This window comes from Myiozetetes cayanensis, unplaced genomic scaffold, assembly GCF_022539395.1.
Source record: "Myiozetetes cayanensis isolate MyiCay16 unplaced genomic scaffold, myiCay2020 scf9, whole genome shotgun sequence".
NCBI lineage: Eukaryota > Metazoa > Chordata > Aves > Passeriformes > Tyrannidae > Myiozetetes > Myiozetetes cayanensis.
This window is the reverse complement of record NW_026088185.1, coordinates 13,754,747-13,776,954: the sequence shown is the minus strand read 5'-3', so window position 1 is coordinate 13,776,954 and position 22,208 is coordinate 13,754,747. Positions and strand designations below refer to the sequence as shown.

Below are 22,208 nucleotides of genomic sequence, written 5' to 3'. Positions count from 1 at the left end.
TGCAAACAGCAAAAGGGTTGAGGGCTAATCAGTACATCAATCTGCAGCAGATTGCTTTCTCTGCCTTTCAAATGCAAACCTAAGAACCTAGCTGTACAGCCAAAGTCAGGGTTTGGAGAGGGCAAAGGAGAGGATTTCCTTGCTGCTTTCTCAGTCACAGACTTGGGTTTGCAGAGCAGCTTCTCCACTCTGTAAATAGCACCTGTCTTGCTCGGTGAGTCAGTAACAATCTTCATTTCTGAAGCAGCAGCCAAATAATCAAATATATCCAGACTTATCTCAGTGATCATGTTTGTTTCAATCAGACTAAGAGCTGTACAAGAAGCCAGGCAAAGAGGAGTGTGCCAAGTGGGAGTAAATATGTCTGAGCTTTGTCAGCTACTGGTGCCACTGCCAGTTGGGAAAAGGAGCTTTAGGTCCACGATGGAAAAGTAAGGATGAGCATCCTCAGAGTGGGACTGGAATGAGCCTAAAGGTAAGGGATGCATATCTCAGTATGGCTTTATTTAAACTGCTTTATCTGTGTTAAATTTTACAAACAATGTGAGATGATGAGAGGTTCCCATATGATGCAATTGGCAGAAATGGATAATACTACTAAGTATTCAAGCTTTTACAGATAAAATAAAAAAGAATATCACTGCTTTGAAATAATCCTAACACTCCAGAATTTACGAATCAATTGTCTTTCTCTAGGACATCTTTTACATACATTATAGAGATAAAATACACCCTATGAAATTTACAAACCAGTTTGAGATGCATCTTTTGCACCATGATTTCAGGTGGATAATTAAACATGCCCACTACTTCTGTGGATTTAACACATACATATTTTTAAATTGCTATTAATTAATGGACTTTCACTGCATTATTCCTGACACTGACACACAAGAGTCCGTCCCGTAAAATTCACTAACAATATCTGAAAAACAGTCACTGGAAGAGCAAAATCACAATTTTTAAACAGCATCATAAGGCAACAATGAAGAAACACAAACAGTTTGGTTTTTTTTAAAACTGTAAAGCAGTTATTTTGTCAAAGGCAGTAGTAGTATCTTTGAACCACTTAAAAGCTTCCAAACTTTTCAATCCTGTTATGCATGAAGTCCAAACAAAGTTTGTAAGAAAAAGTATAAATATCCTTCCATGGAATAATTAATGAGAACATCTCACACTAATCTGGCCTCTCCCTGACTTTGAAGTGCTGAATATTTGAAGCAACATGAAGAAATTAAGTATTTATAGAAACCACATAAACCTCCAGGGACAGAGGGAAATTCTGAGAACCTCTTTTTTTCTCATAAAGTATTTCCAGCTCTCGTTGTCCAATTCTACACTGAAAAAAAAAAAAAAAACACAACCAAGTGGTATTTGCAACCTGTTCTCTCTCCCTCACAAGGAAATCAGTGTTGAAAACATATTGCTTTGATTTAGTGGAGAAAAGTATAACGAGAAGGTAATATCCTTCAGGAAGGAAGGAAAGTGCAAATTGCCCAAACAACATCATTGTAAATGAAGACACACCTGTTAACGTCACCAGAACTTCACTAAAAAAAATTGTAAAAACTCCCTGAAGGACCCTGCCACTGCAATAATAAAAATTTCTACAGCAAAAGCACCTGGCATGGCCTAAGCAAAGGACAAAGAAAGCAGCCTCCATCCCAAAGGTTTATCCTGAGAATGAATAAAGCAAGCCATCAGAGATGACACTGAAGGATGAAAGCTTATCTCTGAAAATGAAAGAAAGAGCAGGAAACACTTAAAAACAGATAGATAAGGCATTTGCAAGTCAAGAAAGTTGCCAGAGAAATTGTCCTGTATGTCCTTAAGGAGAGAGAAACAAACCATCTAAAACAAATAAAACAAGAACTTTTAGATATACTGTTATCTTGAAAACACAAACAAAAAATCCTGATGGAGACACTGGGAAAGGAGGGACCTTTCCTTCCCTTCGTTTCTGTGAATAACACTCGGAGAATGAAGCAGCTGAGCGTACCTCGTTCCTCCAGCTCAGCAGGAGGCAGGCACAGCGGCTGGGAATGACGGACCCAAAGCAATGCCTACACACCCCTGGCTGCAAGTGGGGATCCAGAGCAGAAAGCACAGGCCTGTGCCACTGGAATACAGAACAACCAGACATACAGTCTGATCATAGCCATGAGGGGATCAGGGGAGGAATTACAGACAGCATGACTTGCTCAGAAATACAGATCTGTGCCTGTTCATTACAAGCAACATCTAAAGAAGATCCAGAATACTGAACAGTGAGCAGCTACTTTAGGAAGCCAAGCCAACCAGAGAGACAGAACCTGAAATGATAAATTCTCCTTAATAGTTTTCATCTTTGCAGTTCCTGTTCCTGTTTCACTTTTCTGTTCTTGCCTTACCTAACCCATTGTTTGTGCAGTCCCAGCAAGGTATTGTTACAGTCCACCTTCCTCCTAAAAAAACCCAGTAATCTTTTTTGCCCTTTGACCACAGATTTTTCTATTTTTTAGATTTCAGCTTAAAATTTCCATGCTAAAGTCAACACTAAAGGAAAGCCTCTATTAGTCAATATGGAGATATATTAAAATAGAAATAATTAAATTCACCCTTAGTTATGGAAATCATAAAATTATCCCAGTGCCACTTAATCCTCAGACAGGAAAACTTACACTACACTCCATTTCTTTCATCTAAAAATAATTCCCTTCAGTAGTAATAGCAATGCAAAAGAATAATTTTACAATACACACACCAGTAAAGAAAGCAGGTTGGCTTTTCAATATTGAGAGACCTTTACAGTTACACTGTATCACACAGTTGCAATGAAAAACCTTACCTTGAAATTGGGAAAATCCTGCAGCTAGATCAGTTAATTAGCTATAGAAACAGGAAAGGGATCATGCAGGTTTTGATGAGGAGAACTGGAGGGTTTTTAAAAATAAATTCTCTGCTCCTGAAGGGAAATTAAATACGCTGCTTTGTTTAAAATTAATCTCTAAAACATCTAACTCATGACACATGGAAAATAAGGAAGTATCAGGAGACCTGCAGAGTGACTTGTCAAACCAATACTCATCCTTCCAAACCTGACAACACAAATTCCCTGCAGTGAAGCTGCAGGAGGTCCATGAACCAATTAAAAAATTTGAAAACATAAGTAAAAAACCAAAGTAAAATAAACCCTAAAAAAAGATAAGATAAATTTATTGTAAATAGCGACAGCAAGTATTAGGTTTGTATACTGTATATCCTGGCCCTGCTCTACCAACCACTAACACACATTTAATTTTAGCAGGTACAGCATTGCATTTATTTGCTGGGTAAGACAGAGTTCAACAGCATTGTAAATAACAGAGGTAAATCACTGAAGAACTACCTGCCAGTGCACTCGAGTGTTAGTTACATTGTGCTTTGTGAACCTGAGATAGGACATCGCTCAAATTCTGCCGTTGCAGAAAAGGAATGGTTTGTTGTCCTCTTGCCTCCTTCTGCCCTCCTCATTGTCTATTAAATTGGCATTTGGGAAGTGACATGCAATCTCCTTTTGCAGAAGCAGAGTTTCCAGCTTGCTTGCAATGCCCAAATGTCTGAATTAATAATCAATAAGAAGTGCAGCAGAGGAAGAAAAAATACCTGGTCTTACTGAAGTTCACGGACTTTATTTAAATATATAGATCTCCAGCAATCTGCAGATGGCAAAATACTGATGTTACAGTAATTTTGCATTTTCAGATTCTCCTCAGAATATATTAATAAAATTAGTACAGTTACATAATTGAGGAATAGCAACTTTAAAGAGCTATGCATATGGTCTACACAGTGCATTGGCATTGACTCAATTAAGTAGGTAAAAGAGTTGATTGATACAGTAACAGTGCTTAGATGACCTAAATAAGGAGACCCAACAGGGAACATTTTCTTTTTTTTTTTTTTTTACTTTAGTATTTTTTGCTACATATGCTTTATTTCATTTGAGGTTTGTTCAAATAATCACTAAGGAATTTATATTCCTTTATGTGTCCTGCAAGTACCAACTTAAAGTATAGCAGGGAGGAAAAAAATGCCTTCTATTTTTGCTATGTGCACAGCATATCATATTGGTAATGAACATGGTGTCAGGTTTATCAAAGCTTTTAGGCAACTAAAAGTGAAAAAAAATACTCATGAAAGCTTGCATACAAATTAGCTGATAAACCTCGGGGTACAAATAGATATATATATTTGCACACCTAGTTATGACATATTAAGACCTTGTCACATTTGATTGTTCAGTACTGCCGCTTACTAGAGGTCACCAACACCAAAAATCTGTCATGACTGTGAGTGTTCACAGACCAATTCTGTGCCAAGTTCGATTCATTAAAGCAGACATCTCAAATCTGCACTCATGTTATCTAGGACCTCACTGCAGTCCACACAGTTTAGATGTCCAGATGCCTTGTTAGACACATCTATTTTCAAGTTTAGTTTGAATATGATCTTTCACTCGATTTAGAATCATTGAATCGTTCACTTAATTCAATGAACCAAACAACCTGAAAAAGTCTAGGAGATGGAGAGAGAGGAAAAAAATGAATAAATGTAGAGATGTGTAATGCATGAGAAGTGCACTATGAATAATCCAAACAAAGAGAACTGCAGAGGAAGACTCGCTACTGCATCATAAGTAGAAAAACAGGAGAAGATAAAGGGAGTGGTTTTGGAGCAGCTGGACCTGGAAAGAAACCTTAGAATCAAAGTCTGAAAAATGTTGAAAACAGAGAGCAGTCAATCACAAAGAAATCAAATGTTCAGTAGAAAGTGTGTTGCTTGTCAGCAAATGACATGAAGCAAAAGAATGGTTAAAGGTATGGTCATTAAAGGAACATCTTGCCATGCTTTGGAAGGTAGATGCTCAGCTGGCAGTTGCATGCTACATCTTTCTCCAGGTATGTTTATATTGGTCAGCAGAAATTCACTGGTAATTTAAGCTAAACAGTAACTTTCATGCATAGGGCACAGGGAACAAAGCAGATGTAAATGAAGAAAAGAATGGGAAATACAAAATAGTTCTCAGAGTTTCTTCAGTCATACTTCCCCTTAAAAGTGACTCTTTCATAACTTTTCAGTTTTTCATTGTAGTACTTAAGAAAAAAAAAAGGGAGGAGACTATAGAAAACAACTAAAAATTGGATTCAATTTTCTGAAAACAGTAATTGCACGTAGCTCATACAGGGTCACAGGGCAACCAGCACAACCTAAGAAAATAGAGATTACAGATTTTTAAGGTTTGGTGACTTTTAACTTCTTTATTTAGAATGCATTGGCACTGGTTTTGAAAAGCATCAGTTGAAGCTGAGGGGGAACATTCATGAAACAAACACTAACTTTTAGGGACTTCTTAGGAAACAGTTTGGCAATGAAACTAATACGGTACTTTTTGCTATGAGCGGAAACCGTTCTAGAATTGGCAGCAGCATTGAAATAATAAATAATAAATTGAAATTGCCACAGAAAATCACAAGGATAATGGTGTACTTTGTAACAACATGAGATTGCTACTTTACAATGTCAAAAAGGGCAAGACTGCCCCCACAGTGAAGAATAAACAGTTGTAGAATAAATACAAATGTTCCAGGCTAGTTGTGCTCCTTTTGTCAGAGCCCACTGCCTATTTTATCACATTTCAGATGTATTCATCCCTTTTTTAGGAGGTATTATACTTTTGATAATCATGCACAGAAGAGGTAGTGGTAAAAAGTCATTTGAACACAAAAGCTGTGGTTAACTGTGAAAAATTGTAACTGCTAATTTATTGGTATTTGCATATAACTAGAGAAAGAAAGTGAGAACAAGGAATATGAAACAATAGGAAATAGGAAATCTAGATTTGGCAAAGCATTTACCAGTGTATTCTACTGACTTGCATCGTGTAAAGAAAATTACTAGTCCATGGTGGCAAGATGTATAGACAAAAGTAATATGGAGCAAAGTTGTTTCAGCTAATTATTGTCTAAAAGAGGTTGTTTTGAGCATTCGTTTTGAGCAACTCCACAAAGAAAACAAGAAAATCATTCCCTTTTCATAAATGTTACTTACACAAGGACCACAGCAACAAGAAAATGTTTCTTGATATTTATGAAAGACTATAACAGAACAGATACCAGAAGAGAAAAAAAGTCTCTTCATCTCAAATTAAAGAGGTAAACTCGGGAACCTACCCTGACCATAGCTAGTTTTACTGTACAGAAGCTTTCAACAAGTAGCTGAACCCAAACAGGTGGAATCAAATCATCACACCCCCTGTAGGATTCCTTCCAAACCTGAATTGCAAATCTGAGCTTTCAGGAGAGAAGGGCAAAGACACTCTCTTTGAGACATGAGACCTTCTGATCATAACCCCGAGTATCTACTGCACATTTGGTGTCGCTCTCCTGTACCTGTTACAATATGCACAATAATACCTGATTCAGAATTATTCTATTCAGAACCTCCAAACTTTGGGGAACTGCTACAGAACTCAAAATCTAAGTGCACTTGAAAAGGCCTTTTCTTAACATATTCTGCATTTTAATCTTAATTTCAGCAAGATGTATTCCAGCTTTTGGCTTTTAAATATCTTAACAGTAGAGTGGAGTGTTAAACTGATGGTAAAAACTGGCAGCACATTTTAAAATTAGTTCAGCAGTCTAGAATGGAAAAAGATTAATGACAAGAACAAAACTCTGCTGACAGTCAGATGTTTAGTATCACTTAAGCATGTTTGATATTACTGGAACATGCAAGTTCAAACAAAGTATAAAGGTAAAGTTTAAGTGTTTAAATTGTGCTGGCAAAATATATCTCTGTCAAGTTTTTCAAATCATTTTTCAAACGATTTGGTCTCAATGTCCATGCAGTCATTTTTCAAACAAAAATTAGAAGAGAAATATGTGAATTCCAATATAGAAGAACCCAAAATGTCGAGTTTTAAAAAACCATGTTTGCTTCTTTCTTAAACAATATATTGCTTAGAATGACAAATTCTAAAAGCATCATTTAATTACCTAGCTTATTAACTTTTACTTTATTGACCTTTGAGCAATTGAACATTAAACATATGCTGAAAGGCTGACTGTTAGTGGAGGCCAGCAAAAAAACCCACATTTGCAGTTTCAAACCTGAGACCAGAGGAGCAATTGAATTCTTAATTGACTTCTTAATGCCAAATGCATTAGTGATGGAGCAGTCCTAATGTACTAATTGCTAATAGTACAAAACAGTAAGTTGTATCTGGTACTTCACTCAAAATAAAAGTATTTCTGACTCTCCAGAAAGTAGCTGTGGAAAGCAGCATGTGCATGTTCTGTGAGCTAACAAGTACATTGTTTCATGCAGTCACATGCATTGCTGAACACAGATTAGCCCACTAGTTTCACCAATTCCAAATGGCTTTCAAAAGCAATGGTATCACTGAAGTATATCTTTACAAAACACTATTTCTTTTTATTTTACAGGTTATAGATGATAACAGGAGAGAACCAAACCTGTTTCTAAATCATTCTAGTGTTTAATTATTCTTTTTACTAACAACTTGTGCCTCATTTCCAACTGGCTTAGCTCCAACTTCCAGTAATAGGATCTTTTTCCATTTTCATCTCTTGCCTTATAAACCCTCTCTGCAACACATTGCTTCCTCTTGTCCATTCTACAGATCATGTTCTAATCTCCTTTGTGAAATTAGCCTGAGTATCCCAGCTGAGCTCTCAAATAGTTCTATTTTCTGTGCTGCCACAGCTGTTTCCTGTGAAGTTACTAAATTTTTAGTCAGAAAGATTAAGTTCATGCAATTATTTTTTTTTAAATAACCAGTGGTCTGCAAATGTATCGTCTGTTTGATACCTTCCAACATTGATGGGTTCATCAATCAGATTACTTATGTGACTTTTAATAAATGATGAGCAAAGGATAGACAAAGAGGTTCTTCTTATTTTAGGCTACAAAATGGCCTGGGTGAACATGTAAGAAAAAAAACAGAGAACTACTGTTTGATTGTTAGTTCAGAACTATTTTAAGCACCTTTACACTGTTAAACAATTTCAGGGCAACATTTGATGCCAAAATGATGACCATTAGGGCAGTTATCTGACTACTATTGTAGAAAAGGAAAAACTGAAATTGTAACTCAAACTTAGCTTTCTTTTTTTTTTTTTTTTCTGTGATAAAGGAATAACAGCATAATCTCTGAAATTTCAAAAATCCTAAATTCAGGGAATCTTTCAAGTCAAACACATAATTACCAATATAGATACAAAAAAAGAGGTGCAGTGTTTATATTGTAATCTAACAATTAGTATTATCAAACATCACTTGGCAATGTGACCTGGTTTTGTTGTTGCGTTTAAAAGATGACTGCACATGAGGATATGAAAAATATTTACTATATCGTGACGGAAAATGACAGGAGAAAGATATGACATATTGGGTCTGCATAGCAAGTTTTTGTTAATAGGGGAGCTCCAGCCGTGGCTTCTCTGAGAAGCTTCTAGAAGCTTTCTCTGTGTTCAACAGTGTCAATGCCAGATGGCTCCAAGGTAGACCTGCCGCTGGCCAATCCAAGCAACACTGATGGTGCCTCTGGAACAACAGGTTTAAGAAGAGGAAAAAGTTATTGAGCAGAAGAAAATTGCAGCCAGAGAAGAGAGGACTGAGAACATGTGAGAGAAAAAAACTTGCAGACACCAGGGTCAGGGAAGAAGCAGCAGGAGGAGGTGATCCAGCCTCTGAGCAGAGATTCCCCTGCAGCCCATGGTAAAGATGATGGTGGGCTCAGGCTGTCCTCCTGCAGCTCATGGAGGTCCATGGTGGAGCAGATATCCACCTGCAGCCCCTGAAGGACCCCACGACAGAGCAGGTGGATGCTCAGAGGAGACTGTGACCCCGTGGGAAGCCTGTGCTGAAGCAGGGTCCAGCCAGGACCTCTGGACCCATGGAGAGAGAAGCCCACGCTGGAGCAGGTTGGCTGGCAGGACTTGCGACCCTGTGGGGGACCCACATTGGAGCAGCCGGTTCCTAAAGGACTGTATCCCATGGAAGGGTCCCATGCTGGAGCAGTCAGTGAAGAACTGCAGCCCGTGGGAATGACTTAAGCTGGAGAAGTTCATGGTGGATTGCCTCCAATAAGAGGGACCATATGCTGGAGCAGGAGATGGACTCTGCTCCCCAGGGAGAAAGCAGTGACAGAAAAAAATTGTGATGAACTGACCATAACCTCCATTCCCACTCCCCTGTGCCACTGGGGGGCAGGGGTATGGGGGAGGATGTAGAGAATTGGGAATAAAGTTAAACCTAGGAAGAAGGGAGGAATAGGAGGAAGTTTTTTTAAGATTTGGTTGAGTCTGTTTTGCCCATGATGGTGATTACTGAGTGATCGATCTCTCTGCCCTTATCTCAACCCATGAGCCTTTCAATAAATTTTCTCTTCCCTGTCCAGCTGAGGAGTGGAGAGATAGAGAGGCTTTGGTGGGAACCTGGCATCTAGTCCAGGTTAAAATCATCATGTACATTTAGTAAGTCATATTTTAACACATCAAGATCCATTGTAGGTTCCAACAGACTTGCAAAAAATTTTTGAAGTTCACACATAGCATTTGTTTACCTGGTATAAGATCTTAAATTATACATTTTTATTTCAGGCTACAAAATCTCTCAATGCAGACCATGAGAGGATTAACAAGATCTCCTCAAAAATTGAAAGCAACCAAAAAGCAGTTAATTTACCTGTTGTATAAAGCAAATCTTTGGTGAGTCCATACTGATTTTAATAAATCTGTAAACTTAGGTGTTCTGTTTTGGGCTTCTGCTGAAAAACGTGGTAATATAACTCTTCTCAAGTGTTGTGCAAACAGTGTAGTCAGAGTAAAATTTCCTAACTTAGCTGTGCTATGGCATATTTGGAAATCAGTTAAAATTTGACCAAATTATGTGACTAATGATTCTAAAGAGTAAATTGCTTTTCGGGCTAGAGAGGCTGATTGCTCAAGAGCATTGCTAAAATTAGCACAGGTTTGCACAATTCTTATGTGTCACAAGATGTGTGCTCTTTTTAATATATCTTTCTCTGTCTTTTGAAAAACTAGATAAAAAGGCCAGAGAAATTAAGTAGTAGTGGATAACATAATTTCTAATACAGTCTTAACATATACTCACCTTGTACAAAAAGGCAGCCAGCAGTTATACAAGAACTTTGTACCTGACGTTCTGAATTTCATAAATAACTTGTGCTGGTGTGGGAAGTTATACTAAACTATGAGACAAACAGAAGGCAAATAGACAAACAAGCAGAAATGTAAGTTATCCAAGTGCTATGATGAGTATACAAGACAAAAAAGTGGGAGCACAAGAATAACAACTGACCATGACATAAAGATATCACCTTACACTTGCCTTCAGAAGTCAGACCAACATTGTTTCTGCGTTTCTGAGACAGCAAAATACTTTTGTATAAGCGAAAGTCTGGAAAGAGGGTAAAGACTACCTTTGTACCTCCTTATTTCAGCATTGTGCACCTCAGGCATCAATATCCCACAGAACAACAGATACTAAAGCTACATAGGTGCAATGTAGCCAATTAGTTTTTCTGCAAGAATGGCAAACCTGTTCCCCCTGCCTTATCTGACTGGTCTCAGCCAAGAAATTCTCACAGTACTGAGACAGTTACTAGCTCTGGTGAAAGAGAGGTGCACACACACATAGGTCAAGATACAATATGGAAAAGAGGAAAAAAATGGATGGTAAAGATTCCCAAGTATCTTCCTCGGAAGGCACGTAAAAATAATAGAAAAGAGCATTTTATTTTTCTGTGGAATGGCTTGTCCTGAGGTTTTCCAAGTCCCTAAGCCTTCTAGAAGACACTGCGGGACTGAAGCAGTGTGCACCGGAGAGAGATTAAGGGAAGAATCATTTAACCAACTTGGACATAAGCAAATCCATGAGACCAGATCGGAGGCATCCAGAGGTGCTGAAGGAGCTGGGCAGGGTCCCTGTGAGGCTGCTTTCTATCATCCATGAAATATCAAGGGAATTGGGGAGCTCACAATAGAGATGGCTCATGGGAGTCCTTATTGCTCCCCTGCTACAACTACGTAGTCAAAGGATAGAGAGGAGATGGAGGTAGATGCTTCTCGAAGGTGCACGTTTATAGGAGATTATAGGCAAATAGAAACATGAGAAATTCTGGCATATGGGGGGAAAATTACCACAAGAAGTTGCAATATTTTGAGAATTTCTATCATGAGAGTAGGTAAGTAATGAGAGAGGTTGCACAGAGGGACTGTGGAATTGCCATCCCAGGGTGCGTTCAAGGCTCAGCTGGACAAGTCCCCAAGTACCTTGGTCATGTTTGACTACAAGACCTCCAGAGTTTGCTTCCAGCTAAAACTGGGGCTCCAGGATTCCAACATACATCAAGTACTGCCACCATGGATAAAGCTGTATGAGCAAAGCTGTGCTTTGCACTCCAGTAAATTGGGACTTATCACTTCCAATTACTTGAAAGTTCTTTTAAAGAAGTACTTGAAATTTGAACACTTCACGTTTTTTCCAGAAGCAGGATATAGACAATACAATTTACCTGCAGAATTCATTGCTGCAGGATGCACTTGATTTAATTATGTTACTAAGATTTTTAGCAGATTAAGTATAAAAATAATTACAACCATTATTAATGTGACAGAGGGCACAAATAAAAAGGCTAGCAAATTTCAGGCTTTAGTCAGACCATAAGCATATCACCAGATGGAACAAAAGCAAAATTACCTTGTAATAGTACAAAATCCTGTCCAGATATATCTAATACAAAGTACTATCAGAGATGGAAAATTGAATTATTTAACAATTTCCTGCATGTTATATACTGATTTTAATATTAAACAACTTGACTTGAAGAATTATTTTGTCTGTTTGATTTTTCAGGATAAGTAACAAACTATACTGCACATGAGTAATTATTTCTCTGCCTTTCCCTTTACCCATTCCTTCAAAATATAAAAGAACAATTATGATGGTATACAAAATACTGATAAAATATTGAACATTTTACTACTTACAAATAATTGTTGAGATGTGTCTACTAAATCCATGTTTTTGTATGTAGAGGTACTACAAAATAGATTTAAAAGCTAATATGTAATAACCCAAAATATAATGGTTCATTCAGCCAAAACAAAGGCTAAAAACATTAAAAGGCAAAAGCCTGGAAGAATTACCTGCTTTGTTTTAAAAACACATTTAAAATGAAGAGATGTTAGCAAATTTAATCTGCTATAGCTGACATCACTCCCGGGCACTGATTCAAATTCCAGATTTAATTTCGGTTGAAGCTTTAGTAAAAGTAATGCCTTCTGCAGATTCAGACCCATCTGACTGAAGTTATTCACTGAAGACAATAAAAACTAACTTAACCAAATATGGTTTCTGTAAATAGTTCTTAAAATTAAGGATAGACAAAATACAGGTTAAATTGGCTTGGGACAACATTCTATTGGATGTTGCTTACTACTAGCATGGTTTATATCCTTCAAAATAAATATCAGCATAGACTTTAGAGTTCTTTTGAATGCATTTTTTTGTTTACAAAGACACATGCTTCACATCACAATTTGATGACTGTTCATATATTGGTAAGGTGAACATGTACTTACTACTGAAGATGTATGACATGATAAGCAAAGTACAGAGAAAGAAAACCCAAGCTGGGGAAAATCTCTGACATAGGCTTACCTCCATGACATTTAGCAAGATTTTAAATTTGTGACAATTGTAAAAGGTAGATTCATCACTCTGATCACTCTAGCATAGAGACTTCTTACACAAAAAACTGTCTTCAAAAAAAGTATTACTATATAAAAAGTATTCTACTGCTTTTTATGGTGGATATCAAAGTGTACTTAGTTTGTCCCTGTTACTGACTTCACAAAATTGGCAGGAAATTGCATGAGTTGAAGCTTTCTTGGGAAATCTTAGATTCCAAATTCACTCAGAGAAATTACTTGAAAGTACACTTGGCAGAGGCTTCTATAATCTCACAAAAGACCACATTGAAATTTGTTGGGGATTGACAGAGCTCCAATCATATACATTTGCATATGCAAAAACCATGACTTGCATTAAAAAATTGCATTTCTTCCTACACACTGATATTTAGCCAAATCAATTAAATACCAACTTACATAACAGCTCATTAATCCTCATTAGTGTGCATTTATATAGTTCCTATGATATCTATTTGTAAGAATCCGAGAGGGTAAATACTTTTCAGTTCCAATGAAACATACACATGCTCTATTATGTTCTTTTTTTAAAAATTACAGCATTTAAAAACTCACCCATAAAGATGCCAAGCACATAATGTTAAAATCCTTCTCCATATCGTTTTCAGTTCCTCAACTCCTTCCTCTCATAGGAGCAAGTGCTAAAGAAATAAATACACTCCAAATAAAACTTTAAAGATAAAATCCATGTCCAGGAACTTTTTCGGAAATGGTTTCCTACTCCTTAGACTAGAAGGTTAGAGAACATGGGGGAAAAAAAACCAAAGAACTTTGCTGCCTCACTCAGAGCATCAGGTCATCAAACACATTTGTGGCCTTCGAGCTGATCACTGAAATAAGGTGCTCAACAGTGAAAAATCTATTTACATGTTTTCTTACTTTTACATTGCTGATCCATAAATACCTCCACATTAAACTTCTGTTTGTAAGAATTGACTATATACTACAAAATGGTATTTTAGAAAAAAAATATTTGAAAGAAACAACAATAGATACATTCCCTTCGTGGACTATGAATATGCCTTGTGTTAACAAAGTTGTTGAATATATTAAAATTAGTACTGAGAAGGCAAACACAGTTCTTATTTGTTTTAACAGATTCAGTGTAGAATCATAGAATATTCTGAGCTGGAAGGGACCCACAAGGATTATGGAATCCTGCTCTTAAATGAATGCCCCATAGAGAGTGTTATAAACACCATGTTCTAACCAACTGAGCTAATGCAGTAATCCCTCAGCATTGCCCCACACAATTAGTACCAGATAAAAGCAGTTCTTCCCACATTACAAGAAATTCCTAAAGACTCTGGGGCTTCTATTTTGATAAATTTTTTATTCTGTGTTACCTTAACAACAAAAGTAATAATGCAAGTGGGGTTTTTTTGTTTGCCTGGTTCTCTGTGAGTTTGTTGGCTGCTTTTTGTTGGAAGTTTTGTTTTTGCTTGTTTGGTGGTGTTTTTTTTGGAGGGAGAGGGATTGGATTTTTAAAAGAGGAAGAAAAAGAAGATAAACACATGGCTTTAGATTTCCTCGGGAAATAATGAAAGTTAGGAAGATGATAGCTGAGATTAAGTTTGGAAAGCAAGCCTGATCTACTTGATCAGAACTGTTTTAAAGTGGGTTATAGTCTTTACTGAATGCAAATGAACCCCAGAAAGTCATCTTCCAAGTTATTTTTCGAGACATCAAAGCCCAGGCGTGTCAGGCACGAAACAACCAATTTCCTTTAAAAGTTCTGGATTTAGAGTTGTAAGGATTTTAAATGATTATAGCACCCACCTTTTAAAAGTTTACCAAACATCGATTTCTCAGCAGCTGGAGACATGGAACAGCAGTTTTTTACATGAGAAAAGGCAGGAAAGTTGCCCAGGGACACAATGGTAGGCCATAAATGGAGAAGTTAGCCAAGGGCATTACAGATAAACACCCAATCTGTAATTTACTGCTTGTTTGTGCATCTATAAGACACAGTTCAGGACAAGGAGTTAGTATAAGTACATCCTTTTAAACCCTTTTCTAACACTTTTTCATAACATCTATTGTAGGTGAAGGCTTATTATTCTAATCTGAATCTTTATGATGTGAAATACTTGTTCTCCCACAGTTTACATAAAGCTCAGGAAAACATAACAGATTACAGCATGTGATAAAAGGGCTGCTTCTGGCATATAATAATGCAGAAGAGATGATGGGCAGCTGTATGGCCTACAGAGTAACCTAACACCAGGCCGAGGCACCAAGGACTGCACAAACAAAATTATGCTTGGCACTGGTCTAAATTTCAAACAAATGAGGCCTTTTATAAGAAACAAATATTTTGTTCTGCAAAATCCTTTCAGTCTAGAATTTAAGTCTTCCTATTCTCTGCATACTTTTAATAGCAAGTATCTGGTGGATTAAACAAAATGTTTTTGCTAAAAAATTAAAAGGTATGCAGTATCTCAAGTTTCTCATAATCTCTGTGTATTTCCCAAAGCAGCTTTTTGTTCCATTTTGTGTACAAGGTTTCAGCCAATTGTGTGAAGAGAGCAGCTTAGAAAGATCTTCTGTAATGCACTAAAAACAATAGGGAAAAAACTCTGCAAGGTTTATGTTCAACATTCTTGCTGCAAATTCAGTCTAGGTAAAAGTAGACCTAATCCAAAATCCATGTAAACCCATGCCACCCCAAAGGATGCTGCAAAATATTTAAAGACACGCTGGAAAGCTCCAATTGAAAACAAACAAAGTGAAAATAAACTGACAATGGCAAAGAAAACAAACAACAGGAGACAAAACCAAAACACTCATCACTCTACTCAAATTGACAAAAATTTTTTTAGCCAAAAAACTGTCTTTAAAAAAAAAACAAAAACAACAAATCAACCTCTCTTTAAAATCCCCAGAAAACCATGGGGTTTAAATCTAAAAAGAGCTCTTCAATGAAGGATTTGTGCTCTCTAAGTAATGACTTTCTAATCATACGGGACACTCTTTTTAAAAAGCAAGAACATCAAGAATAATAATGAATTTATACAACCGACACTTCAAAGAAATTAAATCTTTGCATTTTATCCTCCAACTCATTTCATTTTTATCCTTCTCATATAAGTACATTTAGGAATTAATGATACAGAAAACAGTTATTTGGTCCTAAGCCAAGGATTTAGAAAAAAGTATATTTTCATATATCTTTAATTCACTAATAAAACATCCTGGAAATTTGCATGAATTACACACTCAATTTTAGAAAAGCAAATAATAAGAAGTGTCATTTTTGGTCCTACTTCAAAGCATTTAAGACAGAGCAGGCTTTGAAATCCATTACTGTCCATTTGAAGATGCCCACGCAGAGAAGCATCTGCTTATTGTTTGAACTGCAGACCTGCTAACCCAGCAAGACAGCCTTGCCCGCAGTGGACGTTTCAGGATAGTTGTTAATTGAGCTACAAGCAGGTGCTGTGGCACCAGTGGCCATTATCTACCGGTGCCTGGACATGCACAGTGACTGCTAAGTGGGCTTGGACACATCATGCTGATGTTTCGTGCTGAAGGCAGCCAGCACTTCGGATGGATTTTCTGAAGCTCTGAGTTATCTTTACTTTCTGCCTCAACCTACAATGCAATCAGAGCCATTTGTTGTCAGGTGTAGCTGCTGACTCCTACAGAAGGAAAAAAAAAAGAACTAAAAGAACTTTTTATTTCTTTAGATCTTAGTGAACAGATTTTACTGATTGTTCTTTGTAATATCATTGTAACAATATTACTGGTGTTATTATTAACCATCTAATTATTATGCTGTAAAACTAGAAAGTAGAAATTCTTCAGAGTTGCTGGTTTTGGAGTTGTCTTTAAATCTGAAGGAGCTATATTTTCAATAGGACAAGTCAGGTCCTTCTTGTGCCCGTTTACGAACCTGTTTCTCCTTGATCATTAAGCACCTAATGACAGCTGCAAGGATTTCACAGAAATACGGGTGCATATTTACATAGTGCACTCATTTGAAGCTTGGTGCTCTCTGACAGACATTGTACAAGGGAGTGAACCTGAAGCTGACCTGAATTTCTTCAGCTAGTATAGAACACAAAAATATTTTTTATAATTTTGTTCCATGGAATGCGCAGCATCTACACTCTGTTTTTTCAAATTCCTATGAAAAAGATAATTGACATGTAAATCTTAGTATGAGCCATAACAATCTGGGTCCTTAGCAAAACCTGTGACTGTGGGAATTACTTTTGATTCCTTTGATTGTGTGATTAACTCTCACTGATTTTAGGTATCACTGAAGATGCTTTATGCTTCTGAAAACCTTTAAAATTGGGCCCTATACTACTGCTTTTATATATATATATATATGAAATAGATCATCTTTTTGTCACATAGAATTTTAAACTGGGAAGGAATACAGATGAGAAGAATCCTCAAAATGAAATTACAGTAAAGCATTAAATATATTCAATGTACCTTTATCCTAAAGACAACCTTTAGGATTCAAAGCTATTAAATTAAATACATTCTAGCAATGGGATACTGATATCCAAGTTTATTTTAACTGTAGAGTTGTCAGTCTTTCCTTATCTGCAGTCTGATTTACATGATTGAATACAATCTCCATGTTTTCAAAGTAGTAATACTGCAATACAAAAGTTCCATAAACTTGGCCTTTTCAACAGCAAATGCATTATATTCAAAATGTTCTTAGATGTAAGTTCTCCCTTATTTAGTCTTCAGTGAAGACCACAGATGGGAATAACATTTGCTCACACTTTATTGCAGAGCAGGCTATTTAATAATCAACGTGTTGGAACACTGTTCATTTTGCCTTAAAATAAGTAGCTCTTAAAAGAAGTAATTTCCATTGGATAAAACTCAAAGAAGCTTCTTTTTCCTTTAAACACAGCATGGAAGTTTAATGAATGTGCAGGCCAAAATCCTAAAAGACTTCACAGCAGTTGCAACTAAATATATATGTACTCATCACAATGAGAACACTGAAGTTCTAATGTTCTTCTGACTAGTTAACACAGTTTTGAGATTTAACGAGAGTAGAAATTTAGTACTCATTTGACAATTGAAAAGCAAACAAACTGATGCATATACAGGGACAGAAAATCATCCATGTGCTATTTTTTTATACATAGTATATGGAAATGTAACTTAAACTAACACTTACCCTCTCCCTGCTACAACTGCAAGGCAAAGCTGAGTTGTGTCAGGGGAGGTTTAGGTTGGATATTAGAAAGAGGTTCTTCACCCAGATGGTGGCTGGGCACTGGAACAGGCTCCCCAGAGAACTTGTCACAGCACCAAACCTGTCTGAGTTCAGGAAGCATTTGGAAAATGCTCTGAGGCAAATGGTGTGAATCTTGGTGATGGTCCTGTTCAGGGCCAGGAGTTGAACTCAACCGACTCTTGTGGATCCCTTCCAACTCAGCATACTCTGTGATTCTGTAAGATGAACCTCTCTTCCAAACAAACCATTAAATATTTCTTCTACTAGCAACAGTATTTGGCAATATTTTAGTAGTTTGCAAGAAAGGCAGTCTGACAGATGAAATAATTTCTAAAATCATAAACAGCTGCACACAGCAAAACTTCACCAGCAAGGTAGCACAAATAATAAAATATGTCCTAGATTAAAGTAATTTGTATATTTCATATTCTCTCTTATTTGCAGAAAACTCTCTGTATAACAGAGATCAAAATGGCTAATGTAGTATTTTAAAGGACATTCACATAACAGGACACTAGTGTTTTGAGGTTTGCTTATGCATTGTTTTCTATATGATCACCTATTTAAATTGGTGCAAGATGCAGCCTTAGAATCATAGAATATCCTGAGTTGGAAGGGACTCAAGGATCATCAAGTCTATCTCCTGGCTCCTGCAAATACAAACTTGTTACAAGTTGCCTGGACTCCATCACTCCAACGACTACTTGTAATTAGCAAAAATGTGATTTTCCTGGGTTTTGTTGTACTGTACACTAAGGCATGTTCTACTTGAGTCCTTTTTTTTTTAAAGTACATTTTTTATTGTGATGTACAGTACATAGGTTGAACTGCTCTTATACTTCACTAAGAATTCATTCTGGCCCAGAGAAATTGGGTGTAAGGATAACTATGTAGATGTTAAGCCTGTAAGGAAAATGTAAAACAATTTCTGTATCTACTCATATTTGAGAGAACATGAAAGAGTATTCAACTTCATTTTTAATAACTTTTTGTAATATTTAAGTCACATGATTTTGTAAGAAAACTGATTTTGTAACCTTACTGTTTGTGTCTCTATAGACACTTGCTGTTCAAATAAAATTCGAAGTCTAACTCTTCTTATATTCCTGTATCTATCTTCCCTTGATAAAAAGAATGTTTTTTGAAAGAATTTCAGTGTTCTCCTTTCCAAATTACAACTAAGATTTATTAACTTCACAGATTTATAACTAACATTTAAATAAAACACATCACATAATATATTTTGTTCTGCATTACATGAATACAAAAGGAAATAAGGTTCAAATGAAGAGAGTTTTACCCTTAGAGCAACACTGAAAAAAACAATGTGTCTTCATTGAAGTATGGCTTTGGCAGGTGAAGATTCAGTACCATTTACCAGTATCACACTAACTGTACTATTATAAACTATTCTAAATCAGATATAGATTCATACACACAGTTAAGAGATTTTGAAACAATTTGTTGAATAGATGTGATATCCTAAGAGTATGTTCTGACTATTTTTTTTTATACAGAGACCTGAACTTGGAATTACTGTGATTCATTTTTCTGAAAGGAATATATTATATAATTATTATAATATTATACTGCCTTATACTGCAGCAAATTGGTCATATCTGCTGGATTTAAAATAAAGTACTATTTCATTTGCAGTTGCTTTTGTTTATATAACAATGATGTAACTTTTCCTGGAACCCAAGTAATACTCTCACCTCTGACCAAAATTTGTTATAGAAACACCATCAGCTTACTAGGAGGGTTTTTAAAAGTCTTCTCAAATACTCATCATTTTAATTTTTGCACTTTACCAGTGATACTATCTTCTCAAATAAGTTTTTTAATATGGACGCAATGGAATAAAGTGTTGTGTAAGCACACCAACCTGAGAATGTGGAGGAGGATCCATTTTTGTCCCGCACTACCTTACGTGACGTGACCTTGCTTAATCTCCCCATACCTCAGACTTCCCTTTGGTAAGTGAAGATGAAGGATGTATCCCCTGACGTAGGTTTGCTGGTGTTATATATATATATCTTCTTCATCCAGTTCTTGGCATGTTTCTTTAAGAGGGAAAGGGGAAAGCAGGATGCTAAAACAACAACAACAAAAAAAGGCATTTTTACAGCTATCTCCATCCCTGGAGGTTTTTAAGATGAAACTGGATGTGGCACTTAGTGCTATAGTCTAGTAACCACGGTGGTAGTGGATCAAGGGTTGGACTTGATGATCTCAGACGTCCTTTACAACCCAGCTGATTCTATGATCCTATCAGGTATTACATTTGGAGGGGGGGTTGTTGAAGTTTTTCAGTTTCTTGGGTGGTGGGGATTTTTTGGGGCATGAGTGTGTGGTTTGTTTCTTGGTTGCTTTGGGGAGTTGTGCGTTGGGTTTTTTTAAATTGCAGTGCTAGAAATCTAAAGACTCTGTGTGGTAGGATTGTTCACCAAGTTTTTCCAAGTTTCTGTCTACTCATTATAATCCAGTCTGTGTCCTTTCAAGAGAATCGCACTGCAAAACTAATCTATCATTGTCTGGAACATCCAGACGCATTTGTAGACATTTGACTTTCCAAACTGCATGCATGATATAGCTCACAAGGATGATCTGGAAACTCTCCTGCCAACTCTCATCATATCTGGAAGTGAATGGAAACAAAACAAAAAAAAAGTCTTTCTCAAGAAAAACTCTGCCGTATCATGCACTAAGGACCACTTTGTTCCTTATGGTTACATAAAACACAGTGTATCCTTCACAAAGATTTTTGCAGATGATGTTATATCACTCTGTACTGCCTCTACATGAATGTCTTCCAAACTGCCTGTAAATTCTAAAATCACATTTAACAGCAAAAATATTTTAATCTGTGTAAACAACTCATTCGACATAAGTGAAAAGGTGTAAATTCAGCTAGAACTGTTTCAATATAGTGGGATTCTTTACTAAGCTCAGTTTCTTTTCAAGTAAATAAACATTCATTGTCCATCAATGCAATAATAGCAGTTTTAAAACATCTGAAGTTTTATGCCTTACATGGGTCTTTAAAAAGTATTAAAACATTAAAGGGTTCAGGTATTTATATTTTGGCAATTAATGTTTTAATTATATCTTAAATGTATCTTCAGACACATCTTAAAGGTTTATTTTTGCATGCCTGTTCATTTATTTTAGTTTTCTGTGTTACATCATATTTTCTTTTTCTTCCTGTTTTCTGTCTGTCTTTTGTTCCTCACTACCTGATCCACCTGCTGTTACAAGCAGGTCTAGGCTGGGTCAAATTAAGGACCACAAAACTCTAAATAAAAATTCAGATTCTGCTTACAAGATGGACGCAAATAAAAGCTCCCAAGGTTGACTCCCACCAGTAGTATTTTACTTCTAGAAGATTCTTTTCCCCTAGAGCACAGAGTACAGGCAAGAGATATGAGTTTTAAATGAAAACCAAATTTTGCAATAGGTCTAAAAGGGACATGGTCACAGAAGAGCTCCTGCAGCCTCTCTACTGCCACCAGCAAGGGCTGGTTTCACAAGGAGCACGAGGGGCTCTAATACCACACTGCTCTTGCACCTCATTTCAACTTGCATCATTCTCAAATGTTTTCACAGGCCCCTGAGGAACAGTATTTCACTGGAAAAGAAAAAAAAAAAAAGAAATTGGAAAAACACTGTTCCCTTCTGCTCTTGTTACCAAGTATTACCCACTGTACTTTGGGCTCCCTCCCACCTCAGCCTAAATAAACTTTCCCCCTTGGTAATATTTCATGCTACCCAAGTCTGCCAGTGACCACTGGGTCATAGAGTGTACATTCTAAAAAGCTCCATTCTTTTATCCTTACCTGAAATCTTTGGAAATTACCTTGGACACATCAGATCTGTGTCCTGCTTAATGCAGACCAAGGTAAGATAAATTCTAAAGTAAACAAAAGCTCATCTGGTGTAAGTCTTTCCTTTAAGTAAGTCAACAGGCAAGTGCTTTGGCCTAACTCCACATTAGAAACAGTTTACAATAAAGGACCTGAATTATAAAGTATGTTATACTAATATATTACTAACAAATTTGAATATTCTGACTTTTCATTCACAGTAATTTGCTAAGGAATATTCTTAATAAAACAGTGAAGGTAGTGAAATGTAAACTCCACTTGCTCCCTCAGATCCTTTCTTTCTTCTAAGGAAAAGCCAGGATAATCAGAAAAACAAGGTGAAAGTCTTAA

General features: G+C 36.5%; 1 long non-coding RNA gene across 2 annotated transcripts; it reads left to right on the top strand.

Annotated features, from left to right (window-relative positions):
- Positions 1 to 13: 13 nt before the first annotated feature.
- On the top strand, positions 14 to 20,007 carry LOC126652607 (uncharacterized). 2 transcript variants are annotated; one of them, XR_007632016.1, is made up of 4 exons: positions 14 to 214; positions 306 to 475; positions 9,645 to 9,752; positions 19,809 to 20,007. It is a non-coding gene; the product is annotated as an uncharacterized LOC126652607 (long non-coding RNA). The 2 variants fall into 2 exon arrangements; XR_007632015.1 differs by lacking the exon at positions 14 to 214 and having other exon boundaries at positions 227 to 475.
- Positions 20,008 to 22,208: the final 2,201 nt, after the last annotated feature.